General features: G+C 39.9%; 1 pseudogene; it reads right to left on the bottom strand.

Moving 5' to 3' along the window:
- Nucleotides 1-1715: 1715 nt before the first annotated feature.
- On the bottom strand, nt 1716-3403 carry LOC124961108 (protein AATF-like; annotated as a pseudogene).
- Between the last annotated feature and the right edge of the window lie 5420 nt (nt 3404-8823).

The raw sequence follows: 8823 nt of genomic DNA, 5'->3' as shown, positions 1-8823 counted from the left end.
TGAGCAGGAACACATTGGGTCAAAACAAGTCCTACTGTTCACTGATCAGGACAGCATTATTAGTTTCAGCTAGAATTTTCTTTTTTTCCCTTCCTTCTCCTTCTTCTTCTAAATTGCTTGTTAATTAGTGCTACTTGATTCACGAATTGTTCTCTGCTTAAATAATTTTAGTGTGCCTAAGTTTATTTATTTATTTTCTATTTATTTATTTTTTTGAAACAAGGTCTTACAATATCATTCAGTCTGCCTCCAACTCCTGGACTCAAGTGATTCTTCTGTTTGAACATTCCATGTAGCTGGGATTATAGGTGTACACTACTGCTCCTAGCTACTCAACTTAATTTCACCAAAGTATCTTTCAAAGAATTTGTCTATTTCCTCTAAATTGTGTCATTTAAACTTGTTATAATTTTCTTTAATTTTATTCTTATTATCTGCAGAATCTTTAGAGATGTCATATTTCTCATGATTGATATTGGCAATTCTTGCTTTGTCTCTCCTGATCACTTTGGCTAAAGATTGATATACTTAAAAAACAAGGGTTTGCTTTATTTATTTTCTTCTGTTGTTTTTTTGTTGCCCTCTGCTCTGATATTTGCTATTGTCTTTTTTCTGCCTATTTTACATTTTTGTTCTTCTTTTTCTATTTTTAGCTTTCTGGAAGAAAATTACTTCATCCTAATTAACTCACAAAAATAATATCGCAATAAATGATTTAAGGAGACCACATCAATTTGATCACCCTGAATTCTATACCATTTCAGTGAGCTTCTGTACAGTCAGAAGACCTTCCTCCATGGAAGAGGTTTAACTGATGGTTTTACATGCTTTCACTGTCAATTAAATTGTTATGCCAAAGTAACTTGGTCATGAGAGCTGATTTTCATTTCTTCCATTTTAACTTCTTGATTAGACTAATTCATTTGCAAGTCTGAACTGTTTCAGTCCCTGATTCATGGAATTTGGGGCACACTCCAAAAACTGTTTTCTTATAAAAGCAAAAGCCACCAAATTGCTGCTGCAGTGGCTGGTCTCCCTAAGGATTCTGGTAAGTGACATCAGGTCTTGAGGGCTCAGCAACACTTCTTCCACGGAAGCCTCCAGTGATGGCATGACCTAGTGTGTGCCTGAGAGCAGAGCCCATAACCATGCCAGCTTCAGGGCATGCCACCTGGGCCACAAAACTGGCTGTGGGCTGAAACACTGGGGATCCCACTGTAGATGTGCTGGCCTGGGCTCAGTTCTCATATGATGGGCACAGCTGGCTGCAAGGGCCATTAAGAGAACTGTGGCTTCCTCTTCTTCCAGGATTGTAAGTTTATAGTGGAAATCTTCAAAGAGCCTAGCCTATTCTGTAAGTAATGAGAAAACTCTTCTATTTTTAAGGTGGAAATTGAAGTGATTGATTTGCAATCTTTTAAAATTTCTTTCCTTTATTTTTAAATATAGGACTTCAGTACTGTATATTTTTTGAAAACAATTTTCTTTTCTTTTCTTTTTTGTGTGTGACAATACTTTTTATTTGTGGTGGTTAAAGGACACAGGGAGGTGCCCTTGCAGGCACTAGGCAGGAGTTCTGGGTAGAGCTCCTTCCCAGTGATCCCCTCTCGGCTCAGCACCATGGAATCACAGCTGCCTCTTGGATGAGCAGCCAGCAGATCTGAGGGGTACAGGGAGGCGCTGACTGGAGGCCCACAGCAAAGGAGACAGTGAAATCAATCCCCAAGGCCAGTGTAAGGAGGGTTGAGCTGGCCAAAAAGTGATCAATACAACTCTGTCCTGGCATCATCATTCATTGTAATATGGTCAATAGTTGCCATGAAGCTCAGGAGCTTGCTAAGGATGTGAAACCAAAGTTTCCCTCCTTTGCTGGTTTTCCTATCTACTTTCTTGTAGATTTTGCTTTGTAGCTTCTGGGTTGCAAACCACTGCCTTCCCATGGCCACTTGATCATTGGGATCCAAGGAGCTGGTCTTTTGTTCTATGAGTTCTCGAAGGAGCTGGTGGTAAAAGTCATGATAATCAAGTGTTTCTTCAGCCATGTCCTTCAGGTGAGCATTGGCAGGAACTTGAGGAAGGATCTCCAGTTCTCCTGGCAAACCCTCTAGGACAGGTTGAGCTTCTGGTTCAGGTTTGCCAATAACTTGGTAGATTGAATGCTTGGTCTTTGTTTTTTGAAGTAATCTTTCTTTATCAATCAGAATATGATCAATCTGAGTCAAGATTGACTGTTCAAATGCACCAAAACCCTTACCCAACTTTCCAGAAGCCAGCTTGGTTTTAATGTGCCTCTTCTGCAATGTTCGGTTCCTATAGACTGTGAAGTCAGCAAAACCCTTTGCCATGAAGCTGGGATAGTCATCCATCTCCAGCTTCCTCTTCAGTGGGTCTTTTCTCCACTTCTTCTCTTTACTAGCTCATCATCTTCACAATAAATCTCCTCATTTTCCTCTTTGGGTTTTGTCCCATCTCCAGATGTCTAGTGTTTGGGTACTGGAAAAGTAACTCTGCATGAAGATCTCCCAATGACCTCAAAAGTGCTTTAAGAGCTTTGTGACTATTTTTTAAGGCACTGGCAAATTCTGGGCCACCTTTGTCCTTGAAAACAGGAAAAACATCTGATTGAGGCAGCTGATTGTTTGCCAACAGAGCTTTTTGTAGTTTGATCCTTCCTTCCAAGAGCTGGTCCCATGGCTGATTTTTCATGGCTCTTCCTTTCTTCACTTCCTCAGAAACCTTGATGCTGGAGTAGGTCAACACCACAGCATCATCTTCACTGCTCTTGTCTCCAGCCCTGTCTTCCTCACTCTCACTCTCCCCATTTTCCTCAAGGTCCCCTTCTTCCATGCCACTTTCTTCTTCTTCATCTTCCTCTTCCTCACTGCTCCAAGGTTATCCATCCCCTTGGCATATTTATCAAAGTCACTAATGCTCTGGAAACTGAAGCCTGGTGTTTTTGCAGAGTGGCTTCTGCTTTTTATTTCCTTCCTGCCAGACTGCTCTTCCCATCGTCCTCAGCATCCTGTTCCTCAGCAGCACTCAGGTCATCCTCATCAAATTCCTCAAGAGCCAGACCCTCTGAATCTCCATCTCCAGACCCTTCCTCATCAGGTATTCCATCATCAGATGAACCTGGTAGAGTCTGCTCCCAATGGTCTTCCTTCCAAGCTTTCCTAGAGGTTGTCTTGCCAGAATACCTTTTGTTTGTGTCCAAGAGGGAGGTTGATGCCAGTTTTCTAATGCTACCCGCTGCCAGGAAATCACCTTCTCCATCTTCCCCTTCATCAAAACTGTCAATCACTCTGGCAGCAGTGGCCTCCTCTGGGTTGGCCTCAGGATTTGCCTCTAGTAGTCATGGATTCAACTGTTCCAACTGCAGGGCCAGGGGCTGCATCCCTGCCATCACCACCAGGCCCGGGGATGCCCTGTCCATGTGAAAGTGCATGGCCCAAACCCCTGTTCAAATGCTCTCTCCCAGGCCATAGGCTTTCACACAGACCTTTCACTGCAACATAGTCAGGAATGGAGTGGAGTCCGGCGCTCAGTTCCAGACCCTGGATACAATTTTCTAGGAATCTTTTGTATAAGTTTCTACATATCTAAATATTGACCACCAGTTTTATCTTTCCTGGAATGTCTTTTAAATAGGAAGTCCTGGAAAGATAGAGTGACTTTTTTTCTGAATGAATTTATTTTTATCCCTTTGTAGGAAAACTAGACATGTCTCCCCTCCAGGGAGATTGCTTAATTTCCAAGATAATAAAGATCATGTATCTGACAGCATAAAGGGCAGGTATGCACACCTCACCTGTATTGTAACTTGTCCAAAGCACAAAGAGGACCTATAAATTCCATTTATATATTTAAGGATCTGCCACATAATAAATATGAGTTTAGTTTATGACTACCCTGTCAAATCAGCTTTCTTTTACTATGACAAAATATCAGAGATGATCAACTTAGTAAGTGAAAGTGTTTATTTTGGTTCATGGTGTCAGAGGCCTTAGCTCATGGTTGTGTGGACCTCTTGTTCTGGGCCTCTCATGGCTCAGTAATTACATGATGAAATGAACCTTTTTGCCTCATGATATCCAGGAAGCAGAAGAGAAAAATAGGAATGGGTCAGGGTCCCACAATCCCCTCCAAGGGCAAACCTCCAATGACTGCAATTTCTTCCATTAGATCCTACCTCTTAAAGGATTCACCACCTCCCAAAAGCACCATGGCCTGGAGACCAAGCTTTTAACACATGGGTCTTTGAGAGACACTTTAAACTATAGCTACCAGAAATTAATGCTATTAGGACAATGATAAAAAATTGACAGATTTTTATCTGTCTCAAGGAAGAACTTAAGTATTTGCACTCACTATTCCCTTTGTTTAGCTTTCCAGTCTGTTATATTTAGACAAACTCTAAGCTTTGACTTTTTATCATTACCCCCTGTTTTATTGAGAACACAGTGTGATCCCCCAATGCATGTCTGTAGCAAGGATGTTATTTCAGATGACCATAAGGTATAAAATAATTAGTTGTTTGTCACTTAATACACTGTGAACCATCAAAGTCTCATGCCTGGTGCTCACTGCCTTCAGTCTCCAGGCAGTTGGACAAGTCTCAGATTCCCCCTAATTCTCCCAAAGAGTTGGCTATTGCTAACCACTCAACATTGTCTCATTTTCTGTGTCAGATTCCTCAACTGAAAACAACAGAAAATGGCTCCAGTTAACTTACATATAGAAGACCTTATTGGAAGATGTCAGTAATCTACAAAATTGATGATGAAGTTGAAAAAGGACAAGCTGAAAGGAAGTTTTAGGCATTAGAACAATGCAACTCTTTCCTCTGATGCAACATTCCATATGCCACAGCTACACACTGTGGCTATCTGAGAACTAAGTCACCAGAAATCAAACAGTATAATAGGTATATATTTGCACTTTGCAAGATGAAAAGTACCATACAGAGGCCTCAGTGGGTATGCCCTGGAGGCAGCAGGGGAAGGGAAGTGACCCCTTTTTGTTTTCTAGAGTGGAAGGAAACACCAGGAGTGTTATAACAACTCAAATGAAAGGGGGATTCTCCCAATAAAAGTAATGGGGTGGGGAGGATCACCCAGGCAAAAACAAACAAACAAACAAAAAAACCCAGATGTAATTTATTCCACTGACACCCTAAATCGTTAGTGGTGATGACATGAGGCAATGTATATAACAGAACTCAAATAAAGAGGATAACATATTGTAAGTGCTATTTTTTAAAAAAGATAGCATCATTAATGAGGGTTGGAAAGGTCAAAAGCACTTGAAATTTAAAGCATGTTTTAAGTACATAGAAGAAGAATGCATGACCATTACAGTGTTTGTTAGTAATAAGAAAGTATCAAATAAAAGCCAATAAGGTTAGAACAACAAAAAGAACAACAACAACAATGACAGCAAAACAATCCAGCAAAACTAACCCTCAAAACAAAATTCAAAAAGCCAAAGGGGAACTAATTGTTTTGCCATTCAAGGAAATCTGCAGCAGGAAAGAAATTCACTCAGTGATTTGCAGGAAGGAAAAGCAAAAAGAAGTGCTTTTAATAGGCAAGAAAGGGTCTCCATTAAGATGATGGTAATTGAGGTTTGCAAATCAACACTCTGGACCTGGGGATAGAGCATCTGCCTAGCATCATAAAAAACAAACAAATAAACAACAACAAAAAAATCAACCATAACACACACCATCACTCTGAGTAGGAAGGTAGTAATCCAGAGTTTTGCTACTAGTGGGTTGAACTACTTATATCTTTATTGTCACCATTCACTGATGAGTAAAGAGACTTGAATTACGTGTATCCAGGACTTGGTATACCAGAATAACTCCAAGTTCATGGCTTTTGAATAGCTTTAGCCAATTAGAACCAGTGTATCAGAGCACAGTATTCACTTTTCCTATCTTCTAGGCAAGTGCTCACACACACACACACACACAATCTAACTTGCAGACTAAATCATAAAAGAAAACTTGCCTAATAACTCTTGGGTTGTTTTCTGTCTATTTTAGAAGTTTAGATGTTACTAATAGGGTATTTGGGACTGTGAAGTCCTGATGAGTTAGTGTATGGGATGGCTCCTTAGTTTCAGATTGGATCTACTTGTCGCAATCCTCATCTTTTCCAGTGTCAGGTGATAAGCATAGGAGTGGGAAAATAATTCGTTGTAGAAAATGGTTGAAAAATGTTCATCAATATTGTGCAACATCATGGTGGGTTTTGAACCATAATGTAATAAACAAGCAACTGAATTATATTATTTATCTTTTTGGTGGTGCTGGGGATAAAACTCAAGGCTTCACATATCCTAGGCATGCACTCTACCATTCAATTCCAAACCCAATGCCAAAATAGGATTATTTTTTAAGATAGTGTCTGCTATGGTTTGGATGTGAGGTGTTCCCCAATATCTCCTGGTAATGCAGGAATATTCAGAGGTGGAATGAGTAGATTAAAAGAGCAGTAACCTAGTCAGTCAATTCTAGTATGAATGGATGGACTGGGTGGTAGCAATGGGCAGATGGAGCAAGACTGGAGGACATGGGTCTCTGTGGGTGACCTCTGGAAGGGTGCATCTTCCCTGTGGCCTCTTGTCCTTCTCTTCCCTGCTTCCTGAAAGTGAGGTGCCAAATAAACTTTTCATACTCTAAATCATTCTAGATGGGTATTCTTGCCACAAAGTGTAAAAGTCAACTAAAATAGGGTCTCACTATGATGACCAGACTGTCCTAGAAGTCCTAGGGTTAATGAATCCTGCCTCATCCTCCTAAATAGCTGGGACAACCACTGAGCTACAACCTCCAGCCCTTTACATTTTTATTTTGTATATACTGCTTACTATGAATATATTATAGAGGGCATATAATATATATATATATAAATATATAAGCATATATATGTGTTTTATATATATTTGTGTATGTATATATATGTATATATATATATATATTATATATATGAAATGTTCATATATATGTATATGAGGTATAGTATCTTTGGAGACTATTCTTTATTGAAATGAAAAGAATAAAGTGAACTATTACTTTGGTCATGATTTAAACTGGCCAAGTTAGTACAAGTAGCTACATAGTGAAGTATTTGCTGTAATGTATGATGTTATCCAACTTAAAGACTGATTATGTCATTTCTGTATCTGGCCACTCATTATTATTTAATAATAAATTAGCAGAATAAAACCAAGTTTAAAAATAAGTTTATGATGATAATTGGTAATTTTTTACTAATAGCACAGAATTTTGTTATGTACGTGTAAGGCAGCATCACTCAGAAAATGGCTTAAAACTTCTGGGGTGTTTCAGCTGTATTTGTGCCGGCAGCCCATAATTGCAGGGTGTTTACTAAAGAACAATCTGAGTGCTGCACCAAGGGACATGGCAAACAGGGGCTCTAGAGTTTTCCTTTATCTTGTTACCAGAGCTCATGCTCCAGTCTTATCAGTCCATGTTAAAAACATTCCCTGATCAGTTGGGTACAGACATTAAGCACAGGCTCTGGTGGTTCCTGGGCACTGACACATCAGAATGGATCAGCTGGACACCAGCCTGGCCATCAAGAGTCCTGTTAGTGAATAACCCCACTGATCCTCAGGTTTTCATCCCTAAGTGTTAATTCCATCCATCTGCATAGATGTTGGATCCTTGGTAAATCTTTAGTCTTTGTTTTTTCTTGTCCGTCCTTGATGTTGATGGGTCCCAGAATGCTTCTCCCAGTTTTGCCTACTTGGGATCATGTCACCACCTTCTTTTCATGACCTGTTCTGGTAATATTAGGTTCCAGAATCTTCCTGCCAACTGTATCCTCTGGTATCTAACTTTTTCATCATAGACCCATGCCAAATCAAAAATCATCTGCAACAAATCCCTCTGGTTTATGTAGAATAAAAGAAAAATGTGTGATTTGGGCAAGGTGAGAACTTAAAGTGAAGCAATTATGATACTAATCAAGGTGGGTGTAAATCCAATGCCCTTACTTTAAAGAGTACAGTATACAGTCAATTCACAGCCCAGGTTTTCCATCTCTTCCACAGTCCTACTCTGCCTCCCATTAAAATGTGTGGATTTAGTGTCCTCAAATACATTAACTAAGGGCTGGAGTTGTAGCTCAGTGGTGGACCACTTGCTTGGCACACATAAGGTGCTGGGTTCGAGCCTCAGTACCACATAAAAATAAATAAATAAAATACATTATCTTGTCCTAAGCCAAGCCATAGAAAGATGCAAATGGCTGACAGTTGTTTAACTAGAAAGGGGATTTTTCTAGGTGACTAAGACTTTCCTGCTCCTTATTCCAGTTCAACTCTTTATTAACTTTATGATCCATGTAAACATAACATCTAAGACTCAATTTTCTCACCTGTAAATTGGAGACATCAGCTGGGCATGGTGGTGCATGCCTGTAATCCCAGTGGCCCGGGAGGCTGAGGCAGGAGGATCAGAAGTTCAAAGACAGCATTGGCAAGAGCATGGTGCTCAGCAACTCAGTGAGACCCTGTCTCTAAATAAAACACAAAATAGGGCTGGGGATGTAGATCAGTGGCCCAGTGCCCCTAAGTTCAATTCATGGTTACCCCCCAAAAATTTGAGACATAGTATATATTCAATAAAATGCCTTTGTATGTCGGGTTTATTTCACTTAATAGAATACCATATGTTCTACTCATTTGTGGAAGCTAAAAATTTGAAAAACCTGAACACATAGGGTAGAGGAGAGGGGAGACAGCAAGAGGGTAGATAGTTGGTATAGTTGGAGGGGATAGTAGTTTTAATGT

Source organism: Sciurus carolinensis, chromosome 12 (assembly GCF_902686445.1).
Source record: "Sciurus carolinensis chromosome 12, mSciCar1.2, whole genome shotgun sequence".
Classification (NCBI taxonomy): domain Eukaryota; kingdom Metazoa; phylum Chordata; class Mammalia; order Rodentia; family Sciuridae; genus Sciurus; species Sciurus carolinensis.
The sequence above is the reverse complement of the archived record's forward strand: the minus strand, read 5'-3'. Positions and strand labels throughout refer to the sequence as shown.